Source organism: Schistocerca piceifrons, chromosome 9 (assembly GCF_021461385.2).
Source record: "Schistocerca piceifrons isolate TAMUIC-IGC-003096 chromosome 9, iqSchPice1.1, whole genome shotgun sequence".
NCBI classification, from domain to species: Eukaryota; Metazoa; Arthropoda; class Insecta; order Orthoptera; family Acrididae; genus Schistocerca; species Schistocerca piceifrons.
The window spans coordinates 223,369,674-223,382,653 of NC_060146.1; positions in this window are offsets into that span (position 1 = coordinate 223,369,674).

Genomic DNA, 12,980 nt, shown 5'->3' on the forward strand with positions numbered 1-12,980 from the left:
TGCCCGCCATTGTTGCTCGCCACCCCTAGCAGCGGCAGCTGGCCGGCCTTTCCACAGACTCTCTCCTCTGCTGTGCCCCCCACACACACCGCGTTTCCGGGAACCACACACAGACTCACGTATAGTACACAGGTAGCGGTGCTTCCGTCAGCCACACAACCCGCGAGCCACCGCCCTGGCAACACAACGCCGCGCCGGTCCAGTAATTACCCAACCCCTGTCCGCCCGACGCTCTGTCACGCTGGAAACAAAATAGTCTGCGCGGATAATGTGCAGGCCCGAGCCATTGTGCGCGCACCTTTCAATAGCTCTGCGTGGCGCAAAGCGGCGTGAGAACCGCAGCGGGCAGCGTGGAGCCGGTGGTCCGGAAGCGAGCCCCGCCAGGTGTCCGCTCGCACGGGCCCCTGCGTTCCACCACACTCCCTGCTCACAAGACTGCCGCACAGCGCGCTCGCAAGTAATTACTGCCGCCCGGAGTTAAGACTTCATCCACTCTTCCCAGAGCACACGCTGTGCTCATTGTACTGCATCTGGATACCCACACTGCTGCAGAGTCCACGCTGAGGTAGAAGCGTCACGGGATACCTCCTTCTGCCCGGCTTAGTGCAGCAACTGCGCATGGCATGGACTCAAGTCGCTGCAAGTTCGCTGCAGAAATACACTACTGGCCATTAGAATTGCTACACCAAGAAGATGACGCGCTACAGACGCGAAATTTAACCGACAGGAAGAAGATGCTGTGATATGCAAATGAAAAGCTTTTCAGAGCATTTACACAAGGTTGGCGCCGGTGGAGACACCTACAACGTGCTGACATGAGGAGAGTCTCCAACCGATTTCTCATACACAAACAGCAGTTGACCGGCGTTTCCTGGTGAAACGTTGTTGTGAAGGCTCGTGTAAGGAGGAGAAATACGTACATCACGTTTCCGACTTTGATAAAGGTCGGATTGTAGACTGTCGCGATTGCGGTTTATCGTATCGCGACACTGCTGCTCGCGTTGGTCGAGATCCAATGACTGTTAGCAGAAAATGGAATCGATGGGTTCAGGAGGGTAATACGGAACGCCGTGCTGGATCCCAACGGCCTCGTATCGCTAGCAGTCGAGATGACAGGCATCTAATCCGCATGGCTGTAACGGATCGTGCAGCCACGTCTCATTCCCTGAGTCAACAGATGGGGACGTTTGCAAGACAACAACCATCTGCACGAACAGTTCGACGACGTTTGCAGCAGCATGGACTCTCACCTCCGAGACCACGGCTGCGGTTATCCTTGACGCTGCATCACAAACAGGAGTGCCTGCGATGGTGTACTCAACGACGAACCTCGGTGCGCGAATGGCAAAACATCATTTTTTCGGATGAATCCAGGTTCTGTTTAAAGCATCATGATGTTCGCATCCGTGTTTGGCGACATCGCGGTGAACGCACATTGGAAGCGTGTATTCGTGATCGGCATACTGGCGTATCACTCGGCGTGATGGTATGGGGTGCCATTGGTTACACGTCTCGGTCACCTCTTGTTCGCATTGACTGCACTTTGAACAGTGGACGTTACATTTCAGATGTGTTACGCCCCGTGGCTCTACCCTTCATTCGATCCCTGCGAAACATTTCAGCAGGATAATGCACAACCGCATGTTGCAGGTCCTGTACGGGCCTTTCTGGATACAGAAAATGTTCGACTGCTGCCCTGACCAGCACATTCTCCAGATCTCTCACCAACTGAAAACGTCTGGTCAGTGGTGGCCGAGCAACTGGCTCATCACAATACGCCAGTCACTACTCGTGATGAACTGTGGTATCGTGTTGAAGCTGCATGGGCAGCTGTACCCGTACACGCCAACGAAGCTCTGTTTGACTCAATGCCCAGTCGTATCAAGGCCGTTATTACGGCCAGAGGTGGTTGTCCTGGGTACTGATTTCTCAGGACCTATGCTCACAAATTGCGTGAAAATGTAATCGGATGTCAGTTCTATTATAATATATTTGTCCAATGAATACCCGTTTATCATCTGTATTTCTTCTCGGTGTAGCAATTTTAATGGCCAGTAGTGTATCAAGCGATGGTGCCATTACAGCCCTCCATACCTGCGAAAGTGTTGCCCGTGCAGTATTTGATGTGCGAGCTAATCTCCCGATTATTTCTCACAATTGGTGGATGGGACTCATGTCGGGGGATTTGGTGGCCAATCATTTGCCCGACCCGTCCAGCATGTTCTTCAAACCAGTCGCGGACAATTGTGGCTCGGTGACATGGCGCATTATCATCTATAAAATATTCCGTCGTTTGCGAACATGAAGTCCGCGAATGGCTGCATACGGTCTGCAACTAGCCGAAAATGACCATTTGCGGTTGGCCAGTTCCACGGGAACACAGCACGCACCATTATGTAGCCACTGCAAAATACTAACTCGAATTCTTTACAGACGAATGGAAAAACTGGTAGAAACCGACCTCGGGGAAGATGAGTTTGGATTCCGTAGAAATGTTGGAACACGTGAGGCAATACTGACCATATGACTTATCTTAGAAGAAAGATTAAGGAAAGGCAAACCTACGTTTCTAGCATTTGTAGACTTAGAGAAAGCTTTCGACAATGTTGACTGGAATACTCTCTTTCAAAGTCTGAAGGTGGCAGGGGTAAAATACAGGGAGCGAAAGGCTATTTACAATTTGTACAGAAACCAGATGGCAGTTATAAGAGTCGAGGGACATGAAAAGGAAGCAGTAGTTGGGAAGGGAGTGAGACAGGTTTGTAGCCTCTCTCCGATGCTATTCAATTTGTATATTGAGCAAGCAGTAAAGGAAACAAAAGAAAAGTTCGGAGTAGGTATTAAAATCCATGGAAAAGAAATAAAAACTTTGAGGTTCGCCGATGACATTGTAATTCTGTCAGAGACAGCAAAGGATTTGGAAGAGCAGTTGAACGGAATGGACAGTGTCATGAAAGGAGGGTATAAGATGAACATCAACAAAAGCAAAACGAGGATAATGGAATTTAGTCGGGTGACGCTGAGGGAATTAGATTAGGAAATGAGACACTTAAAGTAGAAAGGAGTCTTGCTATTTGGGGAGTAAAATAACTGATGATATTCGAAGTGTAGACTGGCAATAGCAAGGAAAGCGTTTCTGAAGAAGAGAAATTTGTTAACATCGAGTATAGTTTTAAGTGCCAGGAAGTCGTTTCTGAAAGTTTTCGTATGGAGTGTAGCCATGTATGGAAGTGAAAGATGGACGATAAATAGTTTAGACAAGAAGAGAATAGAAGCTTTCGAAATGTGGTGCTACAGAAGAATGCTGAAGATTAGATGGGTAGATCACATAACTAATAAGGAGGTATTGAATAGGATTGGGGAGAAGGTGAGTTTGTGGCAGAACTTGACAAGAAGAAGGGATGGGTTGGTAGGACATGTTCTGAGGCATCAAGGGATCACCAATTTAGTATTGGAGGGCAGCGTGGAGGGTAAAAATCGTAGAGGGAGACCAAGAGATGAATACACTAAGCAGATTCAGAAGGATGTAGGTTGCAGTAGGTACTGGGAGACGAAAAACTTGCACAGGATAGGGTAGCGTGGAGAGCTGCATCAAACCAGTCTCAGGACTGAAGACCACAACAACAACAACCAGCTCACACAGTGCCTTGTGGACAGCTTCGCACCGTGACTTCTTGGGGTCTGCGCCACACTCGGACCCTACCATCAGCTCTTACCAACTGAAATCGCGATTCATCCGACCACGGTTTTCCTGTAGTCTGCGATCCAACCGCTATGGTCAGGAGCCCAGGAGAGGCGCTGCAGGCGACGTCGCGCTGCCAGCAAAGGCACTCACGTCGGTCGTCTGCTGCCGTAGCCCATTAACGCCATCTTCCGCCACTGTCGTAACGGATACCTTGGTCGTATGTCCCACATTGATTTCTGTGGTAATTTCAGTCGGTATTACATGTCTGTTAGCACTAATAACTCTATGGAAAGGCCGTTTATCTCGGTCGTTAAGTAAAGGTCATCGTCCATTGCGTTGTCCGCGGTGAGAGCTAATGACTGACATTTAGTATTCTCATCACAATCATGAAACTATGTATCTGGAATATTGAAGTTCGTAACAATTTTCGAAATTGAGTGTCCCATGCGTCTAGCTCCGTCTACGATTCCGCGTTCAACGACGGTGAATTCCCGTCGTGGGGTCATAATCACGTCATAAACCTTTTCACTAGAATCTCCTCAGTACAAGTGACACGTCCGCCAATGCACTGCCGTTTTATACCTCGTGTACGCGGTACTTCCGCCGTCTGTATATGTGGATACCACTGCGCCATGACTTTTGTCACCTCACTGTACTTCCCACGAACATACCCCTACCGTTCACCGGTACTGCACAGCACTTCTTTTTTTGTGTTGTTTAAGACTTAACTTCTGAGGTCTAAGGTCATCAGTCCTCTAGAACTTAGAACTACTTAAACCTAACTAACCGAAGGACATCACAGACATCCATACCCGAGCGGTCGCGTGGTTCCAGACTGTAGCGCCTAGAACCGCTCGGACATAACGGCCGGCTGCACAGCACCCTCACCAACCAACTGGAAACGGAATGGATGTAACCAGTTTGTCGATTCACAGTTGTCTCGGTCGCATTTCTGACAGTGTAGCGGTTTCGGCTATTACGACTTGTCATCAGTACCTCTATGTCGTTAAGAACGTAGGACGCCAGCCGCGGTCTCTTAAAATCATCTCAGCAATTGAAGCTATGTTAAATGGTCACTGTGGGCGCCACCAGAATCTCTGATGTGTTACTTTGCTGCCGAGATACGGGTTCTGATGATGACCCGTAACAGCCGAAACCGACAAATTTTCTGAAGTACAGAAAACATTTTAAACTGGCTACACATTTCCAGTGATCTCGTGTCCCATCCGAGCAACCCATTCCAGGCTAAATAGAAGAGAGCTTCGCACAGGGACTAGGAACTCCATCTGCAAGTACTGCTCGTTACAAATATCAAGCACGATGTAGTAATAAACGTTTGAAACATTTTCTAAATGACTTCACACTGGGATGAAGTCTAGGGGCGAGCAACAGGGCGCCGAGAACGCAACAGCACTGAAAAAACGTTTCTTGAAACAAAAAAATTACACTCAGAGGCTTTTCCATTTCCGCTCTTGATACGTACAAATAGAAATAGATAGTCTCAGTTGCGTGTAAAGGAGGTCGATTGAACGATTTATTAAACACCTAGCGACATGTTACCGCAGTTTACTTGATGTCCTTGAGCTTATTTTTCTTCTTGCAATTTATCATGTAGTTGATTATTTTATGTGTCACATACACTCTAGAACAAGAAAAGAACGACGCACTATGAAGGAATTATCCTTATGGGACGGAAATCGGTAGATGTGATTTACGTGTACAGACAAGCAAATGGCTACAATTTCATAAAAACTGGATCATTTATTCAAGAGTAAGAGCTTGACAAATCGAGCAAGTCAATAACGTTTTGGTGCATCTCTGGTCCTTACACAAGCAGTTATTCGGCTTGGCATAGATTCAGATGTGGATGTTCTCCTGAGGGATGTACGAATTCTTCCCAGTTGGCACGTTAGATCGTCAAAATCCCGAGCTGGTTGGAGGGTCCTGCCCGTGCTTCTGCAAACGTTGTTATTTGGGGAGATATCCGATGACCTTGCTGGGCAAGGTAGGTTTCGAAAAGCACGAAGACGAGCAGTAGAAACTCTCGCGGTGTGCGGGCAGGCATTATCTTGCTGAAAAATAAGCCGCAGGATGGCTTGCGATACGGCGCAACCATACGGGGCGTAGAATATCGTCGACTCGCAGCTATACTTTAAGCACCCCGCGGATGACAACCAAAGAGATGTTGCTAGGAAATGAAACGGCAGCCCGGACGATCGGTCCTGCTTGCTGGACCGTACAGCGTCTGCAGTTACGTCTCCGGGTCTCAGTTAGGAGCAGGACTCGTCGCCACCACAGCAAACTGGCTTGCTGGTGTACAGAGGTCAGTGGTAGTCGGCGAAAAGGGTACCGCGATCTGAGCCCTCGTTCTATGAGCCGCCTATTAATGGTCGTCGAGGTCACTGGAGCACGAGTTGCACGTCGGGTCGGCGATTACAATGAATCCGGGCCTCTGGGCGCCTCTCTGACGACTGCTCGGCCCTCGCTTTCTGTCGCCTCTCCAGGTCCATCGCCTCCTTCTTGACGCTGATTTCGGCCACAGTTCAGCCATTCCTGCCGACATCGTCGCAAAATGGCACCCCTCCTATTCAGATGTCGAGCGGATCGCCGAATACTCCAACCGGCTTATTTGAGCGCTACTACACGTCCTCTCTGAAATGTTGACATCAGCGTACACTATTCGCGGGCCTGCCTGCGAGGCACAGTTACTGTCCAACTGAGTACACGGAATGAAATTCGCAAAGACTCCGTGCCCTGGTATCGACACGTACTCTGTTTACTATCCTCGCCAGCCGCGCGGTGAAATTGCGTTGAAGCGTCACAGATCCGTCCATCGGCCGCCAAAGTTTACAATGTTTGCATTTTCTGTCAATGCCTGTATTAATATCAACTTGTAAGCAATTTACTCCATCGTGGTGCAGCGTTTTCTTTCTTATCTTTTTTTGTCTCAGAGATCAATGCAACACTTTTTTTCCTGAAATCAGGTTGGTTTTATTCAGGATTCCAATGCACTATCTTACTCCCCACTCGTTTGTCTACAAAACCCAATTTTCCACCATAGTCGCCGTTAAATGCGACGGCCTTGCGCCAGCTCTCTGGGAGCGCCTGGTTGCCCGCACGGTACGACTCTACGGGTCGACGTCAGAGGCGACGCATCAACAACCTCCCCATCACGCACGTACTGCTCCCCCCAGAGCGCATCCTCCATTGGGCCAAACAGGTTTCCGGAAGTCGGAAGGTGCGAGGTCCGGGCTGTGCGGTGAACGAAGAAGAAGAGGCTGATGAAGTTTTATGAAGTGCTCTCGGGTGGTCAGACATGAGTAAGGGCTTGCGTTGTCACGGACAAGGAGATGTCCCACTGCAAATACTGCATCTTTTTCAACCGAAATGGCCGAGGAAAAAATGTGTAACGGTACTTATCGAATGCTCCTCGTTCATCGCGTTTGTGCTGAAATTATTCCTTTCGCGCCACTCGGGATTAGCCGAGCGGTCTGAGGCGCTGCAGTGATGGACTGTGCGGCTGGTCCCGGCGGAGGTTCGAGTCCTCCCTCGGGCATGGGTGTGTGTGTTTGTCCTTAGGATAATTTAGGTTAAGTGGTGTGTAAGCTTAGGGACTAAGTAAAGTCTCATAAGATTTCACACACATTTGAACAATATTCCTGTCGTTTTAGTCCCGAATCAAACATTAACAACCGTGTAGGTAGTGTAACCACAGCTGTGAGTACTCATCTAGGGTATTAATAACCGCTGCAGCTGTATGTAGTCCTTTATTATTGGATCATTACCGGTTTCGCGGCACTAAAAGCCTCATCTTCAGGTGAACATATGACTAAAACATCAGAGCAGAAAGGCTCGTAACCTTTTTACCCAACACTAGTTGTCCCTCTGAACAAAACACAGCTAAAAGGCGGTATTTTATAGAATAAAACAGCCGGATTCCCGTATTGTGTACAGATCGGAGGAACACAACCATCCATTATATTGCAATCCGATTGTTGTATTCTATGACATTAGGCCTTTTAGCGGTGTTTTGTTTAGAGGGACAACGGATGTTGGGTGAGAAGGTTTCGCACTCTTAATGTTAAAGTCGTACCTTCACATGTAGAAGTGGCTTTTAGTGCCACGAAACCGGTAGTGATCCAATAACAAAGGACTAAATACAGCTGCAGCGGTTATTGATACAAAAGATGAGAAACATTAACAATTGCCATGTTGTGCAACCAACTGAGATACTTTGTAAGTGCTCTAATTTAAAAACTTTGATCCCACAAAAATGATTCTTTGATTCCAACTATATGTCCTCTCTCAAATGCCGACATCTACGTATATTGTTTACACGCCTCTCTGAGTGACACAGTTACTGTCGAACTAAGTACAGGGAATGAAATTCGCAGAGACTTTATGCATGTGCCATACCTGCCTAACGATGACGTAAGAACTGAAAAACGGTTCGTAAAATAATAAATAGCATAGAATTTTCATTCGTAAGGTATAAAACCAAGAACGAACAAAATAATTACAGCAACATACTTTTTAAAAATAATTTAAAATATTTATGTGGCCTCCAGCTGCGTAGCTATTTAGCCATTGAGCTCGTTCGACCAGCGCCGGTGTGTGGAACGATTTGGAGGCAACAAAAAGGCCTATAATGGGACATCAGCGTCAGGGGGGGAGGCGGTGAGAGGGGAAGTGTGGTACGGGGAGGGGAGGGAATTAGTAGGAGGGGGGTGGGGGCAGGTGGGGAGGAGTTTCTATTGTTCCGGTTTAGCGCCGGTGTGGTGGCGCGAGGGCTGCAGATTCCGCGCGCACCGCTTGTAGCCACACCGCACCGAGCCTTTTACCGGGTAATGTACTGTACTTTATTCCTGCTTTACACGCACCTGCTCTCGGGCGAGATTTATTCTGCCACCGAGTGACTGAATTACAATACACTATTCATATGCTGTTACTGAATAGTCCACTCCCCTTTTTTACCGACGGTATTTCATTCAGATGATCGATTTCCAAATTATACACCTTCATCCTGTGTAATGCTTTTGGCACTCAAACGCAGCGAGATAAACCACACGCTTACCTAATACAGTGTGACAATTATTGAGCTGTATGAAAAAAAAACGTAAACTAGTTACAAACTACGACACGCACACACTTTATTCAACATGTAAGCGATACTAATGATATTCGGATTTAACTTACGACATGTTCGATATTCCTGCCACCATTCGCGATGATGTGGTGCAGACGAATAGCGAAATTCTCCATGACTCGCTGAAGTGTCGGAACACCGATGCTGTCCATGACCTCCTCAGCAATGGTTTTGGGGTTGTTGCTGTACTCCTTGTCTTTAATATAGCCTCCCAAAAATGAGTCGCATGTGTTCAGATTCGGAGAAAACGGCGGCCAATCGTGGTCCATGCCAGTGGCCTCAGGATGTTTTAAAAATAATTACGATTGGTAGGATTAATGCAATTCCTACGTCAAAGATTAGAAAGATTCCGGCAATTGAGAAGAATCGGAGGGAGAACGGTATTCGTGCTGATCTTTTTGGATCGAACCCAGAGCCAGAATGCGGTCCCCAAGGTACTCATCCAGGACATCAAACACTTTCCTCCTTCGATGGGGTCGAGCTCCGTCTTGCACGAACCACATCTTGTCGAAGTCAGGGTCACTCTGGATAATGGGGATGAAATCATGTCTTGCACTTTCTTCCGACCTCAATCCTTTGGATTATCGTCTCCGGGGGCACTTTAAACAATTGGTCTAGGCAGCAGACCACCCGGATTTCGAAACGCTTCATCGACGTGTCTTGGAAGCCTCCAAATCTAATCGAAACCTTCAAGGGATATTTCAAAAGGTGCGAGAGACCAACATTCAACGAGCGCTTGCGTTTTTAGAAGTAAGAGGAGATTTCGAGTATTTATTATGAATTTATCTGTTGATGAGATCCTGTCACCTAAATAGTAAACTCTCATTAATAAATAGAAACGGAGGATCTTCGGACGTGCAATTGTCTGAACGTTTTTCCCTGTTTTAGTGTGAGGAAACTGTCCTCAAAGTTCGTACAATATTTTTCAAAGCTTTGTATATTTTAGAACACTTTTAATGGGGAAGACACAGCAGTCTTACGACAGCTGATCGGTCTTTTCTTCTGACACGAATTCGTAAATGAATCGTTCTTCCGGATGCTTTGAGGACAGTGATTTCAGGACGCTTGAAAAATCTCCCCACCTGGAGAGCTTTAAAGGAACTGGTTTACACGCGTGGTGGGTCAAGCAGACTGGGGACAGGGCAGTGACTTACCCACGGCTCTGCACTGGGCTTCGAGGAGTATTGTGGGGCTCACACGTTGAATAATACTGTCAAACTCTCAATATATTTACCGCCTTAGGGCGCGTATTGGCGTACTGTCAGTCCTAGAAATACTGGTGAGCGGTAATGGTGGAAACTCAAGAGTATTCTCACTATTGTCAAAACATATTGAACGTTTTCAGGTCAAATTCTCACTGTTTGACAATATTCGCCATTCAGTTGCTAAAAGAGCTTCAGGAACCAGCCACGTAGCACTGTTTATGTTTTCAATTCGCCGTTGTGTATAGTATACCTTAGATTCAATTTTTAAGGAGTCTTTTAACAGATTTATTCAAGAGTAATAATTGTGTAAGCCATTTTAGGATGGCTAACGGAGGATTCTCTATAACCTTGCTTATTTCATTAATTTGAAAATATAGTATAGATTGTTGCGTTAAACAGCAGTTTTGAAAACGCTCCCATTTAAAAAAAATGAAAATAGGTTTGGGAAATGCGTGTCAGTTCCACCAAATTATCACAAAGTGTATGCAGAATAAACTTCGAGCATTAGAATGACCTGTGTCGCCAGACAACTCTCAGTTACTCCTAATTTCTTATCGAATTCGACTGCCTCTTCCATGAACGTATTTTTCGTTTCTGTTTTGTCTCATATCAACACTAATTACGTATTGTAGGATACATAACTCATCGGAAAGTAATATATAAAATCTTTCGGGCCTGTGATTCTGATTTCGGCCAGTAAATAAAAATGTGACCTGCGGATCAGTTTTTCAATCAGTCTCGTCGGGTCTGTTTCCTCTTTCTCCTTGTTTTCTGTTTCTTGCAAATTATGGCTAATATACACTGAAGCGCCAAGTAAACTGGTATAGGCACGCGTGTTCAAAGACACAGATATTGAACGGGCAGAACTGGGGGCTGCGGTCGGTAGCGCATATATGAGACAACAGGCGTCTGGCGCAGTTGTTAGATCGGTTACTGCTGCTACAATGGCAGGTAATCAACATTTAAGTGAGTTTGAACGTGGTGTTACAGTCGGGGCACGAGCGATGAGACACAGCCTCCCCTAAGTAACGGTGAAGTGGCTATTTTCCCGTACGACCATTTCACAAGTGTACCGCGAATATCAGGAATCTGGTAAAACATCAAATCTCCGACCTAGCTGCGGCCGGAAAAAGATCCTGCAAAAATGGCACCAACGACGACTGAAGAGAATGGTTTAACGTGACGGAAGTGCAACCCTTCCGCAAATTGCTGCAGATTTCCATGCTGGGCCATTAACAAGCGTCAGCGCGCGATCCATTCAGCGAAACATCATCGATATGGGCTTTCGGGGCCGAAGGCCCACTCGTGTACCCTTGATGACTGCACGACACAAAGCTTTACGCCTCGCCTGGGCCGTCAGTACCGACTGGTGATGACTGAAAACATGTTGCCTGGTCGGACGAGTCTCGTTTCAAATTGTTTCGAGCGAATGAAGGTGTACGGGTGTGGAGACAACCTCGTGAATCCGTGGGGACTGTTTAAGCTGGTGGAGGCTCTGTAATGGTGTGAGGCTGGTGCATTACGTGTGGTATGGAACCCCTGATATGTCTAGATACGACACGTGCGTTAACATCCTGTCTGATCACCTGCATCCATTCATGCAGGTGCATTCCGACGGACTTTCGCAATTCGAGCAGGACAATGCGACACCGCACACGTCCAGAATTGCTACACAGTGGCTCCAGAGACAGTCTTCTGAGTTCAAACACTTCCGCTGGCCACCAAACTCCCCAGACATTAACATTATTGAGCATATCTGGGATGCCTTGCAACGCGTTGTTCAGAAGAGATCTCCACCCCTCGAAAATTGTGTCGGAAGTTCCATGCGGCTTTTCGCGGATGATGCTGTAGTATACAGAGAAGTTGCAGCATTAGAAAATTGTAGCGAAATGCAGAAAGATCTCCAGCGGATAGGCACTTGGTGCAGGGAGTGGCAACTGACTCTTAACATAGACAAATGTAATGTATTGCTAATACATAGAAAGAAGGATCCTTTATTGTATGATTATATGATAGCGGAACAAACACTGGTAGCAGTTACTTCTGTAAAATATCTGGGAGTATGCGTGCGGAACGATTTGAAGTGGAATGATCATATAAAATTAACTGTTGGTAAGGCGGGTACCAGGTTGAGAGATTCATTGGGAGAGTCCTTAGAAAATGTAGTCCACCAACAAAGGAGGTGGCATACAAAACACTCGTTCGACCTATACTTGAGTATTGCTCATCAGTGTGGGATCCGTACCAGATCGGGTTGACGGAGGAGATAGAGAAGATCCAAAGAAGAGCGGCGCGTTTCGTGACAGGGTTATTTGGTAAGCGTGATAGCGTTACGGAGATGTTTAGCAAACTCAAGTGGCAGACTCTACAAGAGAGGCGCTCTGCATCGCGGTGTAGCTTGTTCGCCAGGTTTCGAGAGGGTGTGTTCCTGGATGAGGTATCGAATATATTGCTTCCCCCTACTTATACCTTCCGAGGAGATCACGGACGTTAAATTAGAGAGATTCGAGCGCGGACGGAGGCTTTCCGGCAGTCGTTCTTCCCGCGAACCATACGCGACTGGAACAGAAAAGGGAGGTAATGACAGTGGCACGTAAAATGCCCTCCGCCACACACCGTTGGGTGGCTTGCGGAGCATAAATGTAGATGTAGATCTACTCTTACCCTGCAGGATTCATGGTGTCAATTCCCTCCAGCCCTCAAATTAGTTGAGTCCATGCCACATCGTGTTACGACACTTCAGCGTCCTCGCGGGGGCACTACACGATATCAGGCAGGTGTACCAATTTCTTTGACTCTTCAGTGTGTATTTTCAGCACAAGCTTTCTTTCGGATCTTCGGTATCTTAACCTCGTAAAATCGCGTTCTCAACTGACAATTTTTGTCAATATTATTGAGAGTGTAAGGCCGCTTCAATATATTGACGTTTAGACAAACTATTATT